Raw genomic sequence first — 27,722 nt, 5'->3', positions numbered from 1 at the left:
AAGCCCCAGGCGCCCCCGAGTACAAACCCCGGTGACCCCCGGCAAGCCCCCAGGTGCCCCCGAGGACCCACCCCGGTGACCCCTGGCGGGACCCCGGGAGCCCCGGAGCTCCTGTTTTAACCTTCCAGTTTAGGAGGAATGAAATCAAAACAAAAGCATTAATTATTACCTTCCTCTGTAGACGGCGTCACAGTTCTCACCCCTGTCCGGACATTTTCCTTTTCCGGAGCAGGAAAAATCATAGAATCGACGGGAGGAAGAGAAGATCTTGAAGGACCTTCTGTTCAGAGCAAGCAAAACATAAGGAAGTTTACCAAACATAACAAACTATCGCAAAGAACACAGAACTTTAATTATCCGTTACTGTCAAACATACAGTGACCAGAGCATGTAAATAAGAGAGGTGACTAATTTGCCTCTGGTTGCCCTTGCAATTCCCATCTAGAATACCAGCTGGCTGAGAATCAGGTTGCTCGATGCCCCCAGCTAAACATGGAAGTCTCTCCCTCAAGCAGCTCCCAGCCACCATCACCTGCCATTCTGAAGCCAATCAAATTTCACTTCTTTGGCAAATAGTTGGATTCACCAAAGCATAGCCAGCTACCCGGTATTACTGGAAGAATTTCTTTTTTAAAAAAGAACGTCAAACGGGATGAAGGTGAACAGGGTAAGAAAGTAGGGAATATTAACTCACCACCGTGTCTCTTAGTTTTTTCCTTCATTTTCTGTGATTTGATTTCTTCAAGTGTTTTTATTCCAAAATTCAGACCGTCCTCTGAAAACAGAAAACACTTAATGAGACTAAGGCTTAGAGGCACTCACTGAGGACCACAGATCCTCAGGCTTCTTAGTGCTCAGGAACTTTCAGAAGCATTTACAATAAACCCCGTCAACACTCCTCACAACTGAAAGAACCGTAGAATCAATGGCATTTTGCCCCTCCTTTCCCCCTTCAGGGTAAAAATTGTAGTTTTAATTTTAATCCATTGACACGATATTAGATCCCTCTATCGTTAGATATGGCTTTCAACAGGGGTTGCAAGGCTGCACGTGCAGCCATTTAAACTCCATGCTGTGGCCCTGTTTTGTTCTCCAAAAGGAAAGAAAAGGAGTTCACCTTTCTGACCCAATGGGCACATGATGCTATTAGGGAGAAATGAGATCATGGAAATAACCGAGTCCATTCAGCACCCCTACATTCTGTTGTGTTTTTACGCCACATTGCTTTCGAGTTCATTGGCAAGTTCTCCTTCCGATTTATCCTACTACAGGTGCCGGAATACCTTGCTTAGCAGTAGTAGCACTGGCTTTCCGAGTGGAAATCATCCGTAATCCATTTTGGCCTTCCTCAGCTGGTTGCTGGATGGGAGTTTTAGTTTCTTCTCCTGCCTCAGAAAGCTGGTCTGAAGGGGAAAAATCTGTTCAGCTATGCATAGACCAGATTGTTCATGATTATGTAGCTCATGCGATGACACTCCAGTCCATGGCTCATATAAAAAAGCTTTTTTTTTCTTTTTTTTTAATACAGCTACGCTGACCTGATGAACTCGTAAGGAGACTACACTAGGACAAAACATCTCGGACTCTAGATTCTCTCTGCAGCTTTAACTACTACACAACATATTACTCTTCAGACAGAAGAAAAAGGAATTTCCCTCCTACTTTCACATAGAGCTTTACACAACAGACCAGCTAAAGCCAAGAGTGGTTCTAAGCTTTCCTCCAGCATTTCAGGTTCTGTCCACTGACCGCCAGACAAAGCCACCAGCGAGCTGACCAGACTGCCTGCCCTATCGCTAGTCAGACCTCAGCTCATCTGTGATTTATACATTCATTTACAGCACAAAGTCCTTCCAAGAACCAAAGCATGCTCACCATCGTCATCTTCATCATCATCTGCAGCATTGATTACAACTGGAGGGTGTGTAGGGCTTGGGACATTTTCCGAGTTTTCCACTTTCGTCACCCCCCTTAGCTATGGAGAGGCATTGGACTGGACAGAAAGTTTGTTTTGCTGCAGTGACATCTGAGCCACTTTCAAATCATCGTGATTTGATACACTTGGCAGTGTAGCTAGAGGAAGAGGAGGATCATCAGTAACATGGCAGTTTAAGACTTTGGCCACAATGCACGAAGAGCATTGGTAGGTAAGGCAGATAACCTGCACAGACAATGAATTCAGCATCTCCTTTTGCCCATCCCGTCACTGTTTACACCGTGAACAATGACTTCCCTTCAAACAACAACACATCTCCCTACCACCCAGCAGAAGATGAAACAACAGAAAGCAAACTGCAAGGCAAATATCACACAAAGCAGAGAGAAGCTGAGCATGAAAGCAGAAAACAAATACCAGCAGTACACCAGCAGGACACTCGGTTTAGCTGACCACCTAGGACTGCAGACCTTTTCCTGCACTCACAAATGAACGGGTACCTGAAGTCTCCTACAGTATTGGCACCCACTAAGGAATATTCAAAATTAATTCCTCAATACTTAAAGAAAAAGGACCTAAACTCACTCTAACGAAGACTCCATCGATGTAACGTCCCTTTGCGTGATGAAAAGCACAGTTGGCTTTCTGACAGCCTACTGGCTGCTTCTCCCAGTAGCAGGGAATCTCACTGCTCTTTTTCTGAAGACAGAAAGAAAGACAAGCTCGTGATAACATGCACCTAAGGTTTGCAAAGAGATGCACAGTTCCAGGTCACGACAGCGATAGGGCTGTCACAATACAGTGCTGAAACATCATTCCAAAGGTCAGTTTATCACGGAAGTATAGTATTTCCGGGCATATTCACAAAGTTTGCAGAAGCTGTAACCACTATGCACGTTTAGCTTTGTCATCATTCAGTTTGAGAAGACAGGCACTCTCAGACATCACTTTAGGGTGGGTTAAACTAATACACCTAGGATTATACTAGGATTATTCAGAGGGAAAAAGAACATCTTAAATTGCCTAGGTTAACTCTATCCAGAACTACTTCTTGGAGACGTCGTTCTTCTGCACCTTTAACTTTCCCCACTGCTTCCTAGCCCAGGCAGCTAGAACAGCATTATCTGAAGGACTCCGGGACACAAGAGACCTGATAGATCATTATCAAGCCTGCTCTCAGGAGGCTAGTACAGCCTGTTTATTACCCCCCTGCTCCAGCAGGTTTTAGCAGTCTAGTTAGCAGTTATTCTGCATCTGTTGAGAAAATACTGTCGGCATCTAATAAAAGAAAATCTTGCTAAGACGTACCTAAGGCATTGATTTTATTTCCCTCTCCTTCCTCCCACCCCCTCTCCTGGTAACAGAAACCAGTGTCATTTCAAAGCAAATGAATCTGTCCTGCAAAAGCACAATCAGCACACCTACGGCACTGAAAAATGCTTTTGTTGATTTATTTTGAGAACACATCTTTAGGCACTCACATCAATTTCCATGTGTCTGAATCATTCAGGCAGACATTCCTGAAACAACGACCCTCCTGCCACAGCTTGCAGACCGTCTCGTTCCCCAGAGCAGCTTCGCAGTGGCGGAAGGAACAGTTGTCTCCCTGTAACCAAAAGGAAACCAACAAGGAAAATATAGTACAGCCTCAAAAACGTCCGTGCTACTGCCTCAGGTTGCTACAATGAATTCAGAATCTAGCTGCTTATCACGTTAACCTTAAAAAAAAGAAACCTTAAAACCCTAACACCTTGTTAGAAACACTCTGTAACCAATACCATAGGCTCAGGCAAGGATCTCAGTGAAGTAGCATTTTTATTCACGATTGCAATGGCAGGCGTCCCACAAGCCACCTACTAGTTCCCTAACACAGTTTATATACATTTTTTTTTTTTCCTCTTGATGACCGGGACCCTCCCCTGTTTCCCCATTGACTGGGTAATCCAGGTTCACAATCTATCCGGTGCTTCACAGAAAATACACAGCTGCTGGCCTGTTACAAGTCAATTTTCTTTTTTTCTTGACTGTTTTCCTCTTTGAGGTGGTAATGTTTCTTACACCGTGATTTCCACCCAATTGCTCTAAGGATTCTGGTTGTCTGCATTTTACAAGGTTGTCTGTTAAGCTTTCTTATCACTGTGCGCATATCGCAGTACCACCATCCTTCCCTCTAAACGATGTAACTCTGTGCAAAAATATTTTTATTCCCACAACCTCAATCCCCTTACCTATCCTCTTACCTATCCCCTTACCCTATCCACACCTGGATGCAGACCCCAACTGTCCACAAGCAGCTCCCAACCCCCCCCCCCCCATGAACTGGACCCCACCCCACCCAGATGCAGGCCCCAGGTCCCGGCCCCAGCCCCAACCCCCCAGACGCAGGCCCCAAAGGTGTACAACCAGCTCCCAACCTGCCCCCCAGAGGGAGGCCCCAACCCCCCCCCCCCCCAAGACATAGGACCCAAAGGTGTACAACCAGCTCCCACCTCCCCCCTCAAAGGGAGGCCCCAAAGCCCGCCAGAGGACCCTAGAGTGTACAAGCAGCTCCCAACCCCCCCGGCACAGACTCCAACCCCCCCCCCCCCAAACACAGGCCCCAAAGGCATACAAGCAACTCCCCACCCTCCCCAGAGGCAGGCCCCAAAGGTGTACAAACAGCCGCAACCCCCCCAAGACACAGACCCTTACAGTGTACAAGCAGCTCCCAATCACCCCCAGAGGGAGGCCCCAACCCCCCCCCGAGGGAGGCCCCTAGAGTGTACAAGCAGCTCACAACCACGCCCAAGGCCAGCACCTACAGTGCACAAGCCACTCCCACCCCCCCCCAAACACAGGCCCCAAAAGTGTACAAGCAGCTCCCAACTCCCCCAACGTGGCCACCTACAGCAGACAAGCACCTCTCACCCCACCCCCCCCCAGCTGCAGACCCCAAAGGTGTAGAAGCAGCTACAAACCCTGCAGAAGGCAGGACCCTACAGTGTACAAGCAGCTCCCAAGCATCCCCCAGATGCAAGTCCCAAAGGTGTACCAGCAGCTCCCAACCCCCTCCAGATGCAGATCCCTATATTGTACAAGCAGCTCCCAACACCCCCCCAAATGCAAGCCCCTACTGTGTACAAACAGCTCAGTGCACTGTGTACAAGCACCACAGGTCACCGGGGTGGGTCCTATGCTGCGCCCGGGGGCCCACCGGGGGTCACAGGAGTGGGTCCTATGGGGCACCCGAAGGCCCGCCGGGATCACCGGGGTGGGTGCTCCGGGGCGCCCGGGCGCCCGCCGGGGGTCAGCGGGGTGGCCCAGAGTCTTCTGAAGTCAGACTTCAGAATCTATCTGGTTATCACGTTAATCAAAGACCATTCTGCTTCCTCCTCCTACTCTACCCCTTCCTGAAAAAAATGGAAAAAAAAAAAAAAAAAGCAAAGCAAAAGAAACCCAGCCATACCTTTGTACAGGTAGAATAGAAACAGAAGTAGCAATCGTCTCCTTGTTTAGACATGCCAACAAGCTCTGATAACAAGCTCGGGTTCTCTCCACAGGGACTTCCTCTGCTCTTGGAGAGAGCTGTCTTCACCCTTGCTTGGGCTGAAAGTCTTCTACTGGCTTGTGATCAGTGAAATCTTCTTTTCAAAAGGAACCCTAAAGAAAGTACCAACAAGTGAAAAATAATGAGTAACAAGCATTTTTCCAGCTTTCTTCTGTTCATGAAGTTAGTCTCTTGAGGAGAGAAATGCCTTGAAATCAGCTGTTACGGGAACTAACACAATATTAAATTAAAGTTCTGTAAAGCTGCCAGGAGCTTTGTCAGCAAGTGTTCTCTTCCACGTCCTCAATAATATGCCTTGGAGCACATCCGGAAGCCTGAAAATGGAGTCACTTCTTAAAAAACCACCTGATCATACATGCAAGGCAATGATCAACTATGGCTACGAGTAACTTCTACAGAACGCAGTATGACGCGTTAAATAGCATGTTCCAGTCACTGTGGGTCTTCGAGTTCACCTACCTGGACAACCTCAGCAAAGTTATCGATCTTCAAAGCCTTCCAGTTAACTTCTCCTGGAGGCTGAACCAACACTGAATCCGTGAATTAATAATAAAGGGGTAGGCAGAATTTTCCTCCTCACTTTGCCAAGGGAACCTCTCATCCACAATTCAAACATAGGATGTGCTTTTAAACAGCTTATAACTAATGGAGGAAGCAAGTCCATTTGAATACTCTCTCAGACTGGAGACAGCCAGGGTTAGTTAGCTCTTCAAAAAATAAAAACCAAAAAAAAAAAAAACCAACAAAACAAAACAAAAACAAAAAAAAACCAGCACATTTAGAGAAGAACTCGTGATTCAAAGTGACTGCAAAAATGAGGATCCATCTTCCACAGCCGGACAATTTAACTTTTTTTTTTTTTTTAATTTAAAATTCAGTATGTTCCAATCTCTGGTCTTCGAGATTTCTTCACCTATTAAGAAAAGACAAAAACCTTTCCCCGTCTTTATTACCTGTACAGCAAAAAACACACCAGTGCATATAAATACACAAATGTGCATACGCATACACACATATGTGTTTAGACACACACGAGGAGTGAGTGATAGAAAGTTAGCGAGAGCGACAGTGGAAATCAGAATTTTTGCCTTTTTGACGCAGAGAGCGCGTAAAAACTCTCTCATTTTGAGGGAGCTAGAAAAAAATGGAGGATCTACAAAATATTTTGATGAGTATGCCTTCGAGGCCAATGCTTTATAACATGAATGATCTGGGGGCCAACACACAAATATGCATACATATGTACATGCATACAGGATAAACATATCTATACACACAAGCGTGCACAGTATATGCTGTATGATATCCATATCGAGACCAACTCGTAGCCCTGATCAGACACGTAGAGTTGCAATCAATTAACAGCAGGAAGACAGCAGACCAAGGATACAGCAAGCTTTGAGAGGCAGGGGAATGCTCACTTTGCCAGTGGCATGGCTGCATGATACCAAGAATTTTGAATTAGTTTGATTTTTTGGAAGCAATTTGTTTTCTTTCTGCGCTGTAGCAAATACCGCAGGTTTGCCATCACGTGCTGTTTCCTAATCCATATATCCGTCATCATCCATTGCTGCAAGATCATGAAAGGTTAGAAAAGATGACTTAGGTCCAATTTAACAGCCAATGATTTTTCAATGACCAGAGCTGCAACAGATTTTATTTAGCCACAAGTAGTTTTCTTTTTTTCTGATGTGAAGTCAGATATTTTGATTTTTTTTTTTAAGACACTAAATGTCATAAAACCTGCAACCAGACCAGATAAAGTTCAAATTAGAGTGATTCTGAATCCTTTCATTAAAATGCTGCACATTTCTGTGCAAATTATTTCTGACTCTTCTGGACAAAAGCGGATGAAATAGTTCTTACAAATTAATAATAAAAGGTTGGAACCTTTTACTCACACAAACACTAGTGAATTTTCCAGGAAATATTTTTTTGGCAGGGAATTTTCCCAAATCTAAACTAAAGAGAGGAAAAGTTGGGTTCTCATATTAGGTATTGGTTTTGACTGCTTGACAAAGGGAATAAAAACAGAAGTTAAGTGCAAGGTTTCCTTCTCTTCTTTAGTATGGACAGGAATCGTCACTTCTGACCTTTAGCACCTTCAGAAACACACTTAGTGCTATGCAGGTTCCTCTGCATCTACTTCTAAAAGTTACTGGTGCTCCTTAGCATGGAAGTTTGACTTGAAATCTTTTCCAGATTTAGCTCTTTTGAATGCCCAAGGAGCTCATCATTTTGCTTGTTGCCTTCCATTTTCCTGAAGAGACCCAGAACGCTGTTCAGGATATGAATGGATCTGGTCTAAGGAATGGGAAGAAAGCAAAAACCAAGGATACCTCACAGCCCTAAATGCCATAAAAGCAGTCTCATTTTAAAAAAGATCTCAAAAGCTATTTTTTTTTTAAACTGACATCTGCTAACATGGCGATCCAAGTGCCGAACAGAAACCAACTGAACTAGGCCCTGAAAGCCTGAATAAAAATGAGTAACTCTGGTGCACTCAGCAGGTCTGTAATAGAAGTTGGCAAGATTTTTAGATTTCTTTTTTCTCCAGGGTGCTAGTAAAGTTTTTGCGTTACGAGATTTTGAACTCTTTTTGTACAAAAGAATTACAGATGCACTACAGTCACGGTAGCTGGGGGTCTGGAAATACATGCCAACAAGTGTCATAAACCTTGCCTTTGCTGAAGGAAGATAAATAGTCCAAAGAAAATCTGTCTGGTTTGTTTTACAGGCTTGTCTTTCTCAGTATGGAACAAACTGACCTCCCTGGTCTAACTTTCCAGTTGGCTATTCTGCCTTTGTCCTGGAGAGAAGAGCAAGAAGGGAACAAAATATTTTTGCACTCCAAAGAATGCATTAGAGAAGGATTATCACACCTACCTAAGGGTAATTTCTTGTTTGTTTATAAAGCATAAAGTATTTCTCTTGGACAGTCTCTGTTGCTGGCCTGTTTTGTGCCTTCCATTTATAATAAAGATATTAAAGATGCTTACCCCGTTTTGGATTCTTTGTTTTGTTTTTTTTAGAACAGTGTAAGCGGACAGTCGGATGACAAGCAAGAAAGAACACCATAAACTCCTTGCTCTGACCCTGTTTTTAATCACCCAGCATCGCCCTGGCTGCAAAACAGTCCCCGCTGATTTACCTGCTTGTTAAAGCACCCCACGGGCTGAAAGTGTTGTGTACTAGGTGTCAAATTATATTTAATGGTGCATAGGTAAACCATTCATCTTCCCATGGTCGAAGCACAGAACAGGCCAAGGCGATGTGCTCAGATCTGAGCACGCCACTCTGCAGAGAATCAGTTTCAAGCCTAAGATGTTTCGCCCATCTCCCAGGCCCAGAGCGACAGCGACACCTTTACTCTGAAAGTCTGTGTTCTGCAAAGCCAGGAAGTGACCAATGACTCGACTGAGCGGTCTCCCCCAGCCACAAATGTCACAACCATGAGACACCTGGGACCACTGGAACGAGCTGCGAATAGCCCCGTTCTCCCTCCCAGGAAGAGCTGCTCCATCTTCTGCTCTTCTAAAGAGCCCTTAACATATCAAAGGAAGAGAGAGGTCCACAGAGCGGCTATTTCCTGCTTCCAGAGATCCTGTGCAAGACTGTTCTTGTGCTGCAGTCCTGAAGAATTTCATGTGCATTAGCAGAACGAGAAAGTAAAGCTCTTAAGAAATTGCTAACCTGTTCTCAGTGCTCACAAGTCCCAAATCACTCATTTTACAGTACATATAAACCATGGCAGCTGGCACCTAGCACTGCACACGTTGGCAGTGTCGTCAGGAGCTAGAAAGTCAGGGGTGAGGGGATTAAGGGAAAACCGCACATCAGTTTAGTACCTTGGCTCTCGTAGGATACTTCCTACTGCAGGAGTTTTAGCAAAGCCACTCAGAGGGACCTGCTGGTTAATTAAAATTGGACTTCTGCTGGAGCAGAAGATGGGAACTGTTATAAGTGAGACCATACAAATTTCTTGGTCTATCAGAAATATTTTATTAATTAAGTAAGCAGGCACAAGCAAAACAGCGCTGGGCGGCTGGGGAGTCTCCGCTCCACCACAGCACGCAACTTTCCCCTTTCAGTGTCGCCGTTTTATAGCATCCAAGTTTCGGCTTGTCAGGACTTGTTGGACCTTCTGAAGCTGCGCAGTTTGTTGTTGGGGGTCGTTGTTTTTCTTTCAATGATCATGCGTTGTGCTCGTGTTCAAGGGGGAGGGTAGTGAAGCGGGAAACAGTATTTCACAGAGTCTTTGTTTTACCAAGGATGTTTATCCAACACCCCCTCCCCACTATCTACTTGCTTAGTCTTCCCCCTTAACAAGGTCGTAAATTGCAAAACCTTATCTTCTCAGCAGATCCTCTGAATTCCTTTTAAAGACAATGAACAAACACCCGCTAATTTATCACAATCCCTCCTTTTTCTTTTTCTAACATATTTTGTTCATTGATGAATTTTTGAAGCACTTGTTTGCTCAATATTAAAGTTTCTGCGTCATCCTCCTCCTGTTCAAGAGATTCATATTTCGCACGCACAAGCATAAGGTGAGCTGCCTCTAATCGGTTTTTTTTACAATCGCGATTATTCGATTGAATATACATGGTACAAAAGTTAGTGTTAATATGAGCAGCAACAAAGGTCCTGCTATAGTTGATAGCAGTGTAGTGAGCCAAAGTGAGTAATTAAACCAGGATTCATACCAATTCTGGTGGGCTTCATTTTCTATTTTTCGTTTTTCTAGCCCTTCTCTCAATTTAGTCATTGTATCCCTTACTACTCCAGTATGATCTGCATATACGCAACACTCCTCTCGTAGGGCTGCACACAATCCTCCTTGTTGTAGAAAAATCAGATCTAATCCCCTACGATTTTGTCGTACAGATTTCTCTAAAGCTGATATAGATTGCTCGATACGGGCCAAATCCTCATCTACAGCAATGCGTAGAGAGGTAAATTCTTGGCTTTGTTTTACCAGAGAGGTAATTTCAGTTCCGGCTCCTGCAGCCCCCAGAATCATCAGAGTGGCTAAAGTGACAGCCGTAATAGGCTCTCTCTTCCTTAAGTGTTTTTTTGCCATAGCATGTTGGATGTACATATACTCCTCAGAATGGTAAAGAATCCTAGGTATAATTACTACCTGTACACAAAAATCATGAGACGAGTTGAACAATTTCAAAGATAAGCATGGAGTTACCCCCAGAGATGAACATACCCATCTGGTGTTATCTGCTGGTATTAACCATTTTTCTTTGTCTAATTGTGTAACATTTTCTGTAATATTGCATAGATGGAACTTCTCACCAGGGACCGTGCCTACGCACCTGCCATTCCCAGTTACTTCCGTTAATGTTATTCCTACATCCCTTCCCCAATTGCATTGTGGGGGATCGGTTTCGTTTGAACGGGTGGTTTCTCCCAGATCCCCAATGGCGTCGTAATATGAGGGCCTTATATCAAGACATAACCAGCAAGGTCTAGGCACGTCTGGATTTGGTTGATTCAACAACTGATAACTAGCATTCATGATTCTCCATATGTTATTCCCGGTCACCCCTTCATTTCTAATCCCATACTCCGGGTTTACTGATTTATTAGCAACCTCCAGTGGTTTAGGGCTATTAGGAGTTAGCATTCTAAAAGCTTGTGTAGGCTGAATCCTCAAAACACTCCCTGACAGTTTCTGATTTGGTCCCACCCGTTGGGGACTCTTAGTCTCTTCCTTCTTTATATAGATGATGCCTCCCCTATCAGTCCCCCAGCAGTAGTTATCTGCTGAACAACATGGTGATCTTCCCATCTAATCAGGCTCCATTTAAAAGGTTTGTGAGGGTGCGCAGACCCAGGAACAGTGTAAACAATCGTACCCATTACTATGTATCGCAAAAAAAAATGGCTAGGGCCCATTTTCCAGAGTTCTTTACCTGGCCACGTAATTCCCCACCGTTTCACTCTCTGCCTCGCTTGTCAGTTCGGTTGCAGCGAACTACAAGGTGCAAGTTCTTCTTGGCAGCAGCAGTGTTCTTCAGGGGAGTTTCTCAGGTAACCGCGACCTTTTTCTGACCAAACAGGGTCCCCTTTCCTCCTTTTTTTTTTTTTTTTTTACGATACATAGACAGTTAGACCATACTTATCGAGTTCGTTTCAACGTGAGCTTTAAGTCATCAGGGCCTGCGACCGCTTCCCATTTGCTTTTCTGGATCGGTCCTTTCACGCGACTGGCATGCGTTCACCCCTTCTCAGCCGTCCGGATAGCCGTCTCTGTGATAAGTAAAACAACATAGGGGCCTCCCCACCGTGGTGTTAAAGACGTTTCTTTCCATGTCTTAATTAGAACCCTATCTCCAGGTTGTATCCTATGGATTGCTATATCTAGCCACCAAGCCTTTCGCTTGCAACTCCCTCCGTTGGTTCATAAGCTGTATTAAATAAGGTTTTAATTGGATATCCTGTACCTGGGGGTGATCAGATGGCATCTCTAAATCATAAGGCATACCATACAGCCTTTCAAAAGGTGAGATTCCGACATCGGCTCGGGGCTATGTCCGGATATTCAATAGTGCAAGCAGTAAACATTTCACCCAGGAGGTTTTAGTCTCTATCATAAGCTTTGTTAGTTGCTTTTTAATTTCACCATTCATTCGTTCTACCTTTCCCGAACTCTGAGGATGCCAGGGAGTGTGATATTCCCATTTAATTCCCAGAGCCTTCATCGTGTCTCGGGATACCTTTGACACAAAGTGTGGGCCTCGATCAGAGTCAATTGCTTCTATTACCCCGTATCTGGGTATGATGCTTTCTAATAATATCTTTACCACGGTTTGAGCTGTGGCCCTTGCCGTAGGGAATGCTTCAACAAAGTTTGTGAGGTGGTCTACAATAACTAATAAGTATCTATATCGCCCCGTTTTTGGAAGTTCAGTAAAATCTAATTGAATCTTTGCAAAAGGTCGATGTGCCAATTCTCGTCCTCCTCCCGGGACCCTTTTTTTCATGTGTTGAGCATTTACCCTCCGACAAGTTATGCAATCATTTACGATCCTCTTTGCTATATTATAAATCCCTATACACATATAATATGTGGCAAATTGATCCACCAACGCCTGAGTACCCCAGTGCGTCTGTTCATGAAATCTCCGTAGCACCCTCATAGCTACTGATTTTGGTAACACTTCCGTCCATCAGGCAGTACCAATTTCCCTTTATCTGTTTTTTTTTTTTTTTTTTTTTTTTTTTGAACCCCCATTTGTGTCATCTTGTCTTCTTCTGTATTAGTGAAACAGAGTAAGGGGAGGGGAATGTGTCCATTCGACCAGAGGGAGTTAGTCGGCCCGCACTTGTAGCAGTTTTTATAAGGCGGGCTTTCTTCCTCAGAACAATTGCATTCAATCCCATCAACTCCCCATTCACTCCAGCAATCATAACATGGAAATTCCTTTAAGCCTTTCCCACAGTATTAAGTATTATATTAAGCATTATTATATATTATATTATTATTAATTATTATATTAATTATTATATATTAAGTATAAGTATTAAGTATTTCCCACAGTCTGGGCAATCTTCCCTCGTTCTTATAATTCTTATACTCATTAATGCCGCCCTTTTTGCCTCCTGATCTGCTAGATTATTACCCCTAACCTGAGGGGTGAGGCCTTTTTGATGCCCTTTTATATGTACTACAGCAATTTCTTTGGGCTCTCTGATAGCTTGTAAAACCTGGGTAATCAATTCCTGATGTATTAAACCCTTTCCTTGTGAATTGATGAGCCCCCTTTCTTTCCATATTTTACCAAATATATGTACTACCCCATAAGCATATTTTGAATCTGTATATATTGTACCGCTTTTATTTTTCAACAATTTTAGGGCCTGCAATATGGCATATAGCTCGCAAGCTTGGGCAGACCAGCTAGGACTCAAAGGTCCAGATTCCACTATCTCAAATGTTTTCTCGTTTACTAACGCCTATCCTGATTTTTGCTTTCCCTCGACTACTCTCGAGGAACCATCCACATATATCTGTTCACCGATGGGTAATTCCACCTCCTCTAGATCAGGTCTCAATTTCGTTTGCTCTTCTATGTTTCGGAGGCAATCATGTCCTAAGGACTCATTTGGTTCCCCATAAAGAAATTGAGCAGGGTTCTGTAGGGAGGTTGTTCCTAAGGTTAATTTTGGAGAGGAAATCAAAATTCCTTCATATTTTAATAATCTGGCGTCAGTGATCCATTTCTCTGCCTTCTGTTGCAGTACCCCGCATATATTGTGTAGAGATATTACTTTGATTTCCCCCCCAAAAGTGATCTTCTGTGCTTCTTCCACTAACAAGGCAGCAGCTACCACTACCTGCAAACAGTTTGGCCAGCCCCGGCTAACCGGATCCAATAATTTAGACAAATAGGCCACAGGTTTTTTTTTTTTGTTTTTTTTTTTTTTTACTCCCTGCCCATTCTTGGGCCAGCACTCCGTATGCTGTGCCTTCTGCGCTGTTCACAAAAAAAACGAAACAGCCTCCTTAAATCTGGTAAGCTTAACACTGGGGGGGGCGTACTAGTTCCTCCTTTAACTTGTTCAGTCGTTCCTCATCTTCTTTTGTCCATTTGAGTAATCCATCCTTATTCAGCTTGTTATATAAAAATTTAACCTTTCCACTATAATCTTCTATCCATTGTCTACAGTATCCGGTCAACCCTAACAGTTGCCGTACCTGCCTTTTAGTTCGCGGGGATGCTAAAGCCAATATTCCACTGATTCTGCCTGGGTCTAACTTCTTAGTCCCCTTACTTAACTGGTGACCCAGGTACTTTATCTCTTGCTCCACAATTTGTAATTTTGCCCCTCCTTTTTCTTTTAAAGGGTACAGAGGGTACAGATTAACTCGATTCTCTGAGCCAATCCAAAGGCTCGCATATTCGCTCTCCTCTAAACAAAAAGGTTCCTTTGCACTTACATAAATGTTTAAGGCTTGGCAAACCCAGTCTTCAAACGACCCGAATATGGGCCAATAATTTGCCTACCTCCCCAAACTTCAACACAATAATGAATCATTTTTACTTTATCCTTTCCCCGCCTAAAAGGGGAATCACTCCAATTCTTAATCATTAACCCCAGTGGACTATCTGGGGGAATAGGGGGCAACCTAGCACTAGGCATTACCCCACCCATGGGACCAGAAGGCTTACTCTTCTTCTGTCCCATCTTCCGGAGTGCCTTCACACACACACAGAGCCGCTTCCCCCTGGTCGTGGCCCAGTCCCTCGCGGGATGTGGGAACCGCACTACTGAGGGGTCCGCACTCACTTCGTCCGCAATTGGACGTCTCACACAGACGCACTCCGGGATCACCAACCCCAACCGAACGGATCACCGGCCTATACTTACCCACCCCGTGGGTCTTCGTTCGGTCTTCGTGCACAAAGATTGCTTGGGGTTACCGGTTTTATTTGCTTGTGCCTAATTTGGGGTTCGTCGGTGAAGGGCTCGAGCGGGATTTCCCGTTCCCGGGGCCGCCAGAATCGGCGGGGCGCCTCCCCTAGAGGGATTCCCAGTCAATCCGCCTTCATCCGAGTCACGGCACCAAATTTGTTATAAGTGAGACCATACAAATTTCTTGGTCTATCAGAAATATTTTATTAATTAAGTAAGCAGGCACAAGCAAAACAGCGCTGGGCGGCTGGGGAGTCTCCGCTCCACCACAGCACGCAACTTTCCCCTTTCAGTGTCGCCGTTTTATAGCATCCAAGTTTCGGCTTGTCAGGACTTGTTGGACCTTCTGAAGCTGCGCAGTTTGTTGTTGGGGGTCGTTGTTTTTCTTTCAATGATCATGCGTTGTGCTCGTGTTCAAGGGGGAGGGTAGTGAAGCGGGAAACAGTATTTCACAGAGTCTTTGTTTTACCAAGGATGTTTATCCAACACCCCCTCCCCACTATCTACTTGCTTAGTCTTCCCCCTTAACAAGGTCGTAAATTGCAAAACCTTATCTTCTCAGCAGATCCTCTGAATTCCTTTTAAAGACAATGAACAAACACCCGCTAATTTATCACAGGAACCAACTGCATACTGCCAGTCTGTATCGACTTCCAATAAGACAGCGTTGGAAAAAGGTGCCTTCAACGGTCAGTAGCACAATAGCTCTGGTGATGTGTTAATTAAGAGCACTCTTACAGCTGAGTTTCTTCATAGCAGTATGTAGTTGAGAGTGTCCGAGTTTCCCAGGTAAGATTTATGTTTTCTCCTACCAAGCACCAGCTCAGTATGCAATGCTGTGTTAATAACACCCAAGCATGTAGATGTTAAACTGTAACTGCTTTTAAACCTATTTGTTGGTAAGAAAAGAGCTCGATACACCACCTTCACAGGGCAAAAATTCACATGGAAGAGCAGAAAAACCCAGAAGTGCTTCCTGAACTTCACGTTACCAACAGCACCATCGGATTTAGATCCTGGCCTGGCATCCAGGATGCACGGTCTGCTAGCACTGCTGCGATGTGGAAGTGCCAAGGCAGGTTTTTGGCCTGCCCTGACTAAAACACTTTTTTTTTTTTTTAAACAATACAAAGAGTGTGCCAGGTATGCTGTAATGCCAGTGTGCCAGGTCAATAGAGGATATCCAAACAACAGAGGCGCTTGTCCTAATTTCTGGCGTGAAAACACTTTTACAGCATTCTTTTCACGAAGAAACCCCTCTCTAGCTTCTCCAATGCTCCAGGACCTGCTGCAGCTGCAGCGGCTGCGCTGGTACAACCCGCATCTTTGACAAATCTTTTCAACAGTTCTGCTTTACCTCGGCACAGTTGAGGTCACTCCTCTTCCTCTTCCAGCTGAGGAAGCAGCTTGCGGGCTCTGCCACACGGTCGGTGCAGAAGCGAAAGCTGGGAACACAGCAGTCAAACTCTCACTGCTAACGAAGCCACCAGGGCAGAGGGCTGACACAGACCCGCCAGAGGCGAACCGTACCCGCTCTCCCTCCCGGCTGCGAGGCTCGCCGCAGCAGCCCCGACCCGAAGCGCTCACAGTGCTTTGCTTGGTGATGTCACCGATGAGTCAGAGTCCCCAGATGAGCATCTGCCTTGCCACTCTTTAATGTTGGTGTTGTTTCTTGTGTGTTTGTTTGTTTCTTGAAACACATGCAGGTTATGGTAAACCTTCAGGTAAACCACAGATCAACAGGGAAGAAGTCCCACACGAGGGAAGGCCGTGCTTTTCTTCCAGGCAATGGCGCATGCTTTAACATGCTGCATTCGACAAAGAAGCTCTCTCCATTTTGCGCAGTGGCAACAGGCACGACCGCAACACACGCAGGTGTAGGCAGCACCTGCAGGTCCCAAACCCTTAACTAATTTTTAGATAGCACCAATTTTTTATGTAGTGGCTTTCCCTTCATCCATAACCCCTTTTTTCCTTTCTTTATATCGGGTGGCTCTCCTCCATTGTTCTCTCTGTCATTTTCCTCCCCAGTGTCTGAGCAGGCACTGGGAATCGTTTCCAGTGGCCTGGCAGCAAATAACTATAAATAACTATAAATAACTATATAACTATATAACTATATAACTATATAACTATATAACTATATAACTATATAACTGTATAACTATATAACTATATAACTATATAACTATATAACTATATAAATAACTATATAAATAACTATATAACTATATAACTAATAACGTTGTAGTTAATGTCATAAAGAAGCAATTTCCCCAGGCAGTGGCCATGTGAGATGGGAAGGGGCAGTAAGAGGAAGTTTCCCTTAGACTAGCTCTTCCCCCAGAACACCTCGCCATCCAGCAACAAATTCAATTCACCTGCTCCGCCTGATCAGTCAAACGCGCGTCCGACTCCAGCACACGTCACAGCGGTGGTTCTGACGTGCTTTGAGAATCACCTATCCGCAGAATATCTCGGGTTTGTACACTCAAATAACGCAGTCTTTTCGAAATAAGGCCCAGAGCTCACACTCTGAGTGCAGCCTAACAGCACCAGAGGGCCGGTAGGCTAAACATTCCGATCCTGGCAACAGTACTGACCCGGGCAACAGTAAGCATCCCTTCTGCACTTTCATCGTGAACATCAGCATAAGGAAACAGAGACCTCCTCGATCCAAGGTTTAAGAAACAAACACCAAGGTCACTCAAGCGGGTTGTTTTCAGCAAACTAACGGAGAAATTAAGGTGACAACCGGGTGCATCCAGAGTTAGTCAGATCCTGAAGGCAGTTCCTTTGGGAAACGGAGGAGCAGCGCGCCAGATGACGGCTAACTTACAGCGCACCCCTCAGAGGCACTGCTACGAAAGGAAGGCAGAAGGTTGGAACTCAAAATAACTCGCAAGGCGCCCGTTACGGGGGAAGCTTTAATTTCCTCAGCAGAACCTCCCCCCTGAAGGCAGCCCAGGGACTCTTTGCTTCCCTCGGGAGACGGCAGTGGGACGGAGGGACACAGGGCCAGACGGACGGACAGACGGCCGGATGGATGGACAGACGGCCAGACGGACGGCCAGACGGCCCAAAAGGCCTGAGCAAGGGCTGAGGAGCAGCAGGGAAGGGCAGGGCGAGGGGAAGGGCGGCCCTGGGCCTGACAGGGCACCTTGGGCCTAACCCCGGGCAGCAGCTCCCCATCTCACAGGGCCCGGGGGGGGCTGCCTGTAACAGGAGATGCGGGCAGGTAAATTTTACAAGCACTGCATCACAAATACCCTGCAACACCTGAACTACTCACTGGGACAGCCTCCTTCCTCACCTCCTGAAAGCTCCAGCTGGCAAACCAAGGACAAAATGAAAGGCAGATGTGGAGGACCTCGTAAGATACTGTTTTGTTCCCTACGTGCCCACTGCTGGTGACACGTAATGCCTCCTGTTCCCAAACGACATCGGCACGTTACATCTTTACTACATGCTGAAAGGAACTCAGCAACTTGAACACAACTTCGCATTACCCATCCCGGCAGCAGGCTGTACAGCTGAAGCTGCTTTAGCCAATCAAGTGTGTCATGCTGCCCCTCAAAGGTTTCTTCCTGTGAACCTCTGTTGTGACACTCCTGACTTATTACTTCTCGGAGCAACAGAACTGCGCTGGGTAGGCCCCACAGCAAGACTCGTATTTCTGTCCTTCCCTTTCAGGAAAGGATCTCCCACTTTGAATTTATTAATTTTCACGATGATGATACACAAATGGAAGTTTTGAAAAACTGAATGTTGATTAACAGATTTCTAGCACAGCCTCTGCATCAAAATTCATTTCTCTCCATTCAGGTAATCTTAGTTTCCGAGTTACAGTTACAGTCAAAATTTTTCTTCTTTGTTTTTTTTTTTTTTTTTTTTTTGTGATCAGAAAATGAGGGGACTGGTTGTCCCAAGTCAGCCAGGGAACTTATCTTTGGTCGATGCACCAAGCAACTCAGCTCTCTTGGGGAAACTTAAATAGAACAGACAGATCTCCAAACGGATAAAAAAAATAAATCAAATGATAAACACCCAGCCGACACATCTGATACCCCAGCTTATTGAACAGCACAAGGGTTTAATCTACAGGCTCTGTCCAAAGCAGCAAGAAGTGACAGATTTAATCCAAACCAGTTGCCCGCTCTCACTCTCTGATCTGGAGATGTTATTTGACAAACATGCGTAGCAGTAACCCTTGTAAACGCTGGGTTACTGCACCACAGCCCCAAATCCCTCACAGGCCCACTAAGATACTCTTACCGATTGATCCACAATAAACACTCCCAAAAAGATTCTCAACAAGTTAAACCCTGTTTAGAAAGAATCTGAGGAACCTGTCACTGCGGCAACAAAGGGCTGCAATTGTATGCAAAATCTCCAACACCGTCCTTAGCACCCTGCTAGCTCAAGGACTGTGTGGGGCTTCCGTGCCCTGAACGAGTCCACCCTGGCCACATAATGCAGATGTAATGGTCAAGAAAGCACATAGCGTTATCGAAACTTATCAGATCCACAGCTAAACGAAAAGCCCACGCTTCTATATTTCTCCTCCTTCTCCATTCACGGAAGGAAGAGACTGAAAACAAGCAGATTAGTGGTTTACATTTACAGTTAATGTGAAAAATGTTTATTTGTGAAATACATCACGTATTGTTTCAAGCTACAAAAAACTCTCTCCCACAAAGGAAAGACTTTTGACCTCAGCATGCAACCCCAGTTACTATCTACCCCAACTTCCTATCTACCAGCAGGCCGCGTTCCCCTGGCACTCAGTCACTCCGCAGCACGGCAGCCACCTTTGTTCTAAGGATGGCAAATTCTACTTAGAAACGCTCTGTGGAAGAGTGATGTTGTCCCCTTTTAACATGATCCGGCCTGCAGCACAGAGAAGGGAAAGAGAGGATTAGAGAGAGCCCAGAATCCGAGAATAATCTCGTGTTTTCAGAAAGTATTTTGTGTGGTTGAGCAGGGTTTTGCCCATCACGCAGAGTCCTGTTCCTGCCTGCTGCCCCACACTCACAAGTCCCACGCCAGCCACCGTCCCCGTTCCAGCAGCACGCTCTCCCTGCTGAAAACCCCAGCACTGGGCGCACATCGTTGCTTCTGTCCACCAGCAGGTGGTAAATAAACACTGCCGCTACCGTGGCTCCCGGCTTTGACTCAGAGATCACAGCAAGTGTGAGAATCGCCCAGGGCCACCGGCTTTAGATGCAGCTGAAAGGAGCTGTGACCAGACTCCTCCAGCCAGTGCAGGCTGCCTGGTATTACACGTTTCAAAGACCAGAACTGGTCTCAGGCAGGGACAGATTCTCCTTCATTCAGCAAAATCACCAGCTCAAAACTCATCAGGGACAGAGATGTAGCCAGTAATTGGTCACTGAACTTCAACAGCAAGGCTCGTCACACAGTTGGTACCTCTCAGTGCTGCTACCTAGAAGGCTCACCCGGGCAGGTTTCAGACCGCGCGTCACTCGGGTTACACAGACACACAACATACCCAGCTGTTTCCTTGATTTTGTCTTGGAGTGAATCTCCTCTGCGTCGTCCAGCACCGAATTCATGTACTCGTCAAAGCCCTAGAAAGCAGCAACAATGGCAATTAGTTCAGCAACAACACAAACCATCATCAGCTTTGCTGACCCAGGCTGGACAATGAAGACTAATTGTTAGAGAAGTACGATTTTTTTTTTCCCTTGTGCTAGTTTCTCTTGACAAGAGAAAATAGGATTGTGAATGAGGGAAAACAAACTAACGACGTAACGCGGGGTCGTGCTGATACTCACGATGATGCAGCCTTCTATCCGCATGTTCACTTGCTCGTAAAGCCACTCCTGGATCCTCGACAGTGGCAACAGGCACGACCGCAACTGTCCTGGTTCCAGTTAGGACAGAGTTAATTTTTCCTCATAGTAGCTGGTAGGGTGCTATGTTTTGGATTAGGCTGAGAAGAGCGCTGGTAACATGCTGATGTTGTAATTGTTGCAGAGCAGTGTTTACACCAGGCCAAGGACTTTTCGGCTTCTCGCTCTGTCCTGCCAGCGAGCAGGCTGGGGGTGCAGCAGGAGCTGGGAGGGGACAGAGCCAGGACAGCTGACCCAAACTGGCCAAAGGGGTATTCCATACCATCTGACGTCATGCTAAACAATATATAGGGGTGGCTGGCCGGGGTGGGGGGCCGGCTGCTTGGGGATAGGCTGGGCATCGGTCAGCGGGTGGTGAGCAATTGCATTGTGCATCACTTGTTTCTTACACATTATTATTATTAATACTATTATCATTATCACTATTATTATTATTGTTATTATTATATTCCTGTCTTAATAAACTGTCTTTATCTCAACTCACCGGCTTCACTTTCCCGTTTCTCTCCCCCATCCCAGAGAGGGAGGGGGGAGGGTGAGCGAACGGCTGTGTGGTGTTTAGCTGCCAGCCGGGTTAAACCACAACAGTCCTTTTGGCGCCCAACGTGGGGCTCGAAGGGTTGAGATATCGACAGATTTGACCAGAGTGTGTTAAACTAAAATTGGTATAAGTATTGGACCTGCTTAATAGTTGCTAGTCACGATGTTGATTGCCTTAATCTCCAGTCTACTGTGCCTGTTTTCCAAACTGAGTTTTATAGCGTGTTACTTTCTGTATGTGCTCCCTGTTGCACTGTTTATCCTTTCCGGGCCCTGGTTTAAGATTGTTATGGTACTGTGCGGTGTAACAATGGCTTATGAAATGATGAAATATCTGGTCACGACTCTAACCTGGTATTTGTACTCAGCACTGACGTCGACTCTATACTTTGGAACCCATATCTCGGAAACTATTAGCAATTACACCTATTGCCTGTTTTCGTTAGGGAGCCAATCTGTGAAGGGGACAGGGGAAGACATGTTTCCCTACCTGTTCACTCTCCCTTTCTCCTTCACCACCCTCTTATCCCCCGAGCTAGTTACGGTGGTTCTCCGAGATGTTGAATATCCTTGGGATACTCAGACCAGCCTGCTCTTGTTGTTATGTCTCCTGAATGCGCTTCAGGTTTTGTTGAGGGTTAAACAACTACTTAGGAATCTCATCCGGAGATCTGTCTTGAGGCGGGATAGTTGCGAGTGGCAGGGAGTGTGGGAGGATATGGGCAGGTTTCTAGAGCAGTGGTCACCTCCAGTGTTTTGGACATTCACCCCTGAACAACTGCAAAATCCTAAAAAGCAGGCAGAATGCTTGAAAAAAAGGTGTCATGACTCTGGCAGTTCCAAAGTGACACAAATCACTGTAGCGTGCTGGGGTCTGGCTTGTGCCTATCGAGCTGCAATTGATGCTACTAGCAACCTAGCTCCAGCTCCTGCAGCCGCTCCTGCTCCTGCAGCCATTCCAGTTCCAGTTCCTGCAGCCGCTCCAGCTCCTGCAGCCGCTCCAGCCCCTGCAGCTGCTCCAGTTCCAGCTCCCGCAGCCACTCCAGCCCCTGCAGCAGCTCCAGCTCCTGCAGCTGCTCCCACTCCTGTGTCTGGGTCAGAGAAACGAGCTGTAGCAGTGCAAGTTGCCCCTGTAGACAAGGTGAAAAAATGGTATAGAGACTCAGGTCGTTTAGAACGCAGACAGTCTTCTGCTAAGTCTGGGCATAGTGAAGACGAGGCTGGGCCATCAAAGGTGCAGGAGACTGAAGATGAGGATGGGGATGTCGAGAAATCAACAGTAACTACCCGGACTCTATACCAGCGTGAGCTACGAGATGTGCGAAAAGATTTTGGTCGCTGTATAGGTGAGCAGCTTGTCACCTGGCTGCTCCGGTGCTGGGACACCGGAACCAATTATGTGGAATTAGAGGGCAAGGAAGCCAGGCGGCTGGGATCCCTTGCTAGGGACGCATGCATTGACAAAACAATTGGAGATGGAGCACGATCTCGCAGCCTCTGGAGGCGTCTCCTGTCAGCTGTGCAGGAAAGGTATCCCTTCAAGGAAGAACTTGTATGTCTACCAGGCAAATGGACCACCATGGAGAAGGGAATTCAGTACCTGAGGGAATTGGCCGTACGGGAAGTAATTTATAAAGACCTAGACGATGCACAAACATCCACAGATCCAGATGAAGTCCAGTGTACACCACCCATGTGGCGGAGGTTTGTACGGAGTGCACCATCATCATATGCCAGCTCATTGGCAATACTAACCTGGAAAGAGGAGGAGAATCCCACAGTGAATGAAGTGACTAAAACACTCCAGCAGTACGAAGGAAATCTCTCCTCTTCCCTACAGGCCTGTGTCTCGGCTGTGGAGAAACTCTCTGAAGAGGTCCACCAACTTAAAGAGAATTTATCTTCCCCTCCACCTGAATGAACCAGTGTCCACCAGCTAAAAGAGAATACTTTGGAGAAACTTTCTGAAAAGATCCACCAACTTGAAGAGAGGTTAATTTCCTCCCCACCTGTACAAACCAGTGTCTCAGCTATTAGGGGTAAACGTTCATCTATGCAAGGAAGACAATATGGTGGGCACACACACCGCGCCACCCTGTGGTTTTACCTACGTGACCATGGAGAGGACATGAGAAAATGGGATGGAAAATCTACTGCGACCCTAGAGGCACGGGTACATGAATTGCAAAAGAAAACAATTGGGAAAAAGGGGTTCTCTGAAAAGTTTGCTGCTACAACTTCCAGCAGGCAGTCCTTTAAACACAGAAACGAAGATTCTGACCAGGACTAGAGGGGCCCTGCCTCCAGCCAGGGGGAGGAAAGGGACAATCGAGTTTATTGGACTGTGTGGATTCGATGGCCTGGCACGTCAGACGCACAGAAGTATAAGGCTTTAGTAGACACCGGTGCACAATGTACTCTAATGCCATCAAGCTATATAGGGCCAGAGCCCATCTGTATTTATGGTGTGACGGGGGGATCCCAGCAGTTAACTGTATTGGAGGCTGAAGTGAGTCTAACCGGTAATGAGTGGCAAAAGCACCGTATTGTGACTGGCCCGGATGCTCCGTGCATCCTTGGCATAGACTATCTTAGAAGAGGATATTTCAAGGACCCAAAAGGGTTCCGCTGGGCTTTTGGCATAGCTGCCTTGGAGACAGAGGACATTAAACAGTTGTCTACCTTGCCTGGTCTCTCAGAGGACCCTTCTGTTGTGGGGTTGCTGAGGGTTGAAGAACAGCAAGTGCCGATCGCTACCACAGCTGTGCACCGGCGGCAATATCGCACCAACAGAGACTCCCTGATTCCCATCCATAAGCTAATTCGTCAACTGGAGAGCCAAGGAGTGATCAGCAAGACTCATTCACCTTTTAATAGTCCCATATGGCCAGTGCGAAAGTCTAATGGTGAGTGGAGACTAACAGCGGACTATGGTGGCCTGAACGAAGTCACGCCACCACTGAGTGCTGCAGTGCCAGACATGCTAGAACTCCAGTATGAACTGGAATCAAAGGCAGCCAAGTGGTATGCCACAACTGATATCGCTAATGCATTTTTCTCCATCCCTCTAGCAGCACAGTGCAGGCCACAGTTTGCTTTCACTTGGAGGGGAGTCCAATATACTTGGAATCGGCTGCCCCAGGGGTGGAAACATAGCCCTACCATTTGCCATGGACTGATCCAGTCTGCGCTGGAGCAGGGGGAAGCTCCTGAACACCTGCAGTACATCGATGACACCATTGTGTGGGGTGACACTGCAGAAGAAGTTTTCGAGAAAGGGAAGAAAATAGTCCAAATCCTTCTGAAGGCTGGTTTTGCCATAAAACAGAATAAAGTTAAAGGACCTGCAAGAGAGATCCAGTTTTTAGGAATAAAATGGCAAGATGGACGTCGTCAAATCCCAATGGATGTGATGAACAAAATAACAGCTATGTCTCCACCAACTAGCAAAAAAGAAACACAAACTTTCCTAGGTGTCGTGGGGTTTTGGAGAATGCATATTCCAAACTACAGTCTGATTGTAAACCCGCTCTACCAAGTAACCCGTAAGAAGAATGCTTTTGAATGGGGCCCTGCGCAACGACAAGCCTTTGAACAAATTAAGCAGGAAATCGTTCATGCAGTAGCCCTCGGGCCAGTCCGAACAGGACCAGATGTAAAGAATGTGCTCTACACCACAGCCGGGGAGAATGGTCCCACCTGGAGCCTCTGGCAGAAAGAACCTGGGGAAACTCGAGGTCGACCCCTGGGGTTTTGGAGTCGGGGATACAGAGGATCTGAGGCCTGCTATACTCCAACTGAAAAGGAGATATTGGCAGCATATGAAGGAGTTCGATCTGCTTCGGAAGTGGTCGGTACTGAAGCGCAGCTCCTCCTGGCACCCCGACTGCCGGTACTAGGCTGGATGTTCAAAGGAAGGGTCCCCTCTACGCATCATGCAACTGATGCTACATGGAGCAAGTGAGTTGCACTGATTACTCAGCGGGCTCGAATAGGAAACCCCAGTCGCCCAGGAATCTTGGAAGTGATTATGGACTGGCCAGAAGGCAAATACTTTGGGATATCATCAGAGGAGGAGGTGGTCCGTGCTGAAGAAGCCCCACTGTACAACAAGCTACCAGAAAATGAGAAGAAATATGCCTTGTTCACTGACGGGTCCTGTCGTATTGTGGGAAAGCATCGGAGATGGAAAGCTGCTGTATGGAGTCCTACACGACGAGTTGAAGAAGCTGCTGAGGGAGAAGGTGAATCGAGTCAGTTTGCAGAAGTGAAAGCCATTCAGCTGGCTTTAGATATTGCTGAACGAGAAAAGTGGCCAGTTCTCTATCTCTATACTGATTCATGGATGGTAGCAAATGCCCTGTGGGGGTGGTTACAGCAATGGAAGCAGAACAACTGGCAGCGCAGGGGCAAGCCCATCTGGGCTGCGGCATTGTGGCAAGATATTGCTGCCCGGGTAGAGAACCTGGTTGTAAAGGTACGCCATGTAGATGCTCATGTGCCCAAGAATCGGGCTACTGAAGAACATCAAAACAACCAGCAGGTGGATCAGGCTGCTAAGATTGAAGTGGCTGAGGTGGACCTGGACTGGCAACATAAAGGTGAATTATTTATAGCCCGATGGGCCCATGACACCTCAGGCCATCAAGGTAGAGATGCAACCTACAGATGGGCTCGTGATCGAGGGGTGGACCTGACCATGGACACTATAGCACAGGGTATTCATGATTGTGAAACATGTGCTGCAATCAAGCAAGCCAAACGGTCAAAACCTCTTTGGTATGGAGGACGATGGCTGAAATATAAATATGGAGAGGCCTGGCAGATTGATTACATCACACTCCCTCAAACCCGCAACGGCAAGCGCCACGTACTTACAATGGTGGAAGCAATCACCGGATGGCTGGAAACATATCCTGTGCCCCATGCCACCGCCCGGAACACTATCCTGGGCCTTGAAAAGCAAGTCCTATGGCGACATGGCACCCCAGAGAGAATTGAATCAGACAACGGGACTCATTTCCGAAACAACCTTATAGACACTTGGGCCAAAGAACATGGTATTGAGTGGGTGTATCACATCCCCTATCATGCACCAGCCTCTGGAAAAGTTGAACGATACAATGGACTGTTGAAGACTACACTGAAAGCAATGGGTGCTGGGACATTCAAAAATTGGGATACCCATTTGGCAAAGGCCACCTGGTTAGTCAATACTAGGTGATCTGCCAACCAAGCTGGACCTGCCCAATCAAACCTGTTACACACTGTAGAAGGGGATAAAGTTCCTGTGGTGCACGTAAGAAACATGCTGGGTAAAACAGTCTGGGCTACTCCTGCCTCAGGAAAAGGCAAACCCATTCGTGGAATTGCTTTTGCTCAGGGACCTGGATGCACTTGGTGGGTAATGCAAAAGAATGGGGAGGTCCGGTGTGTACCTCAAGGGGATTTAATACTGGGTGAGAATAGCCCATGAGTTGAATTGTAGTATGTTAATTATTATGTAATACTGTATGTCATCACTACCATGATTGCTATATATCATAGATGAAAATGGTGATTAATTACAAGGTATTGGAAAGAGTGTAACCTGAGCATGACATAAATGGTATGGAATAAGGGGTGGATATCTGTCCTGGTTCCAGTTAGGACAGAGTTAATTTTTCCTCATAGTAGCTGGTAGGGTGCTATGTTCTGGATTAGGATGAGAAGAGCACTGATAACATGGTGATGTTTTAATTGTTGCAGAGCAGTGCTTACACCAGGCCAAGGACTTTTCAGCTTCTCACTCTGTCCTGCCAGCGAGCAGGCTGGGGGTGCAGCAGGAGCTGGGAGGGGACAGAGCCAGGACAGCTGACCCAAACTGGCCAAAGGGGTATTCCATACCATCTGACGTCATGCTAAACAATATATAGGGGTGGCTGGCCGGGGTGGGGGGCCGGCTGCTCGGGGATAGGCTGGGCATCGGTCAGCGGGTGGTGAGCAATTGCATTGTGCATCACTTGTTTCTTACACATTATTATTATTAATACTATTATCATTATCACTATTATTATTATTGTTATTATTATATTCCTGTCTTAATAAACTGTCTTTATCTCAACTCACCGGCTTCACTTTCCCGTTTCTCTCCCCCATCCCAGAGAGGGAGGGGGGAGGGTGAGCGAACGGCTGTGTGGTGTTTAGCTGCCAGCCGGGTTAAACCACAACAACCCTTCATAGGAGATGTCCCTAGTGTCCCACAGGGAATTGGCCATGGCTTTGGGGACAGTGCTGGAGATGGATCCCATGTTGAGGAGGGCGAGGTTGAGGAGGAAGAAGTACCTGGGGGTGTGGAGGCGGTGGTCGCAGGCTACGGCAGTGAGGATGAGGCCGTTGCCCAGGAGGGCAG

The sequence above is a fragment of the Anser cygnoides genome, chromosome 29 (genome assembly GCF_040182565.1).
Source record: "Anser cygnoides isolate HZ-2024a breed goose chromosome 29, Taihu_goose_T2T_genome, whole genome shotgun sequence".
Classification (NCBI taxonomy): domain Eukaryota; kingdom Metazoa; phylum Chordata; class Aves; order Anseriformes; family Anatidae; genus Anser; species Anser cygnoides.
This window is presented reverse-complemented; position numbering follows the sequence as displayed.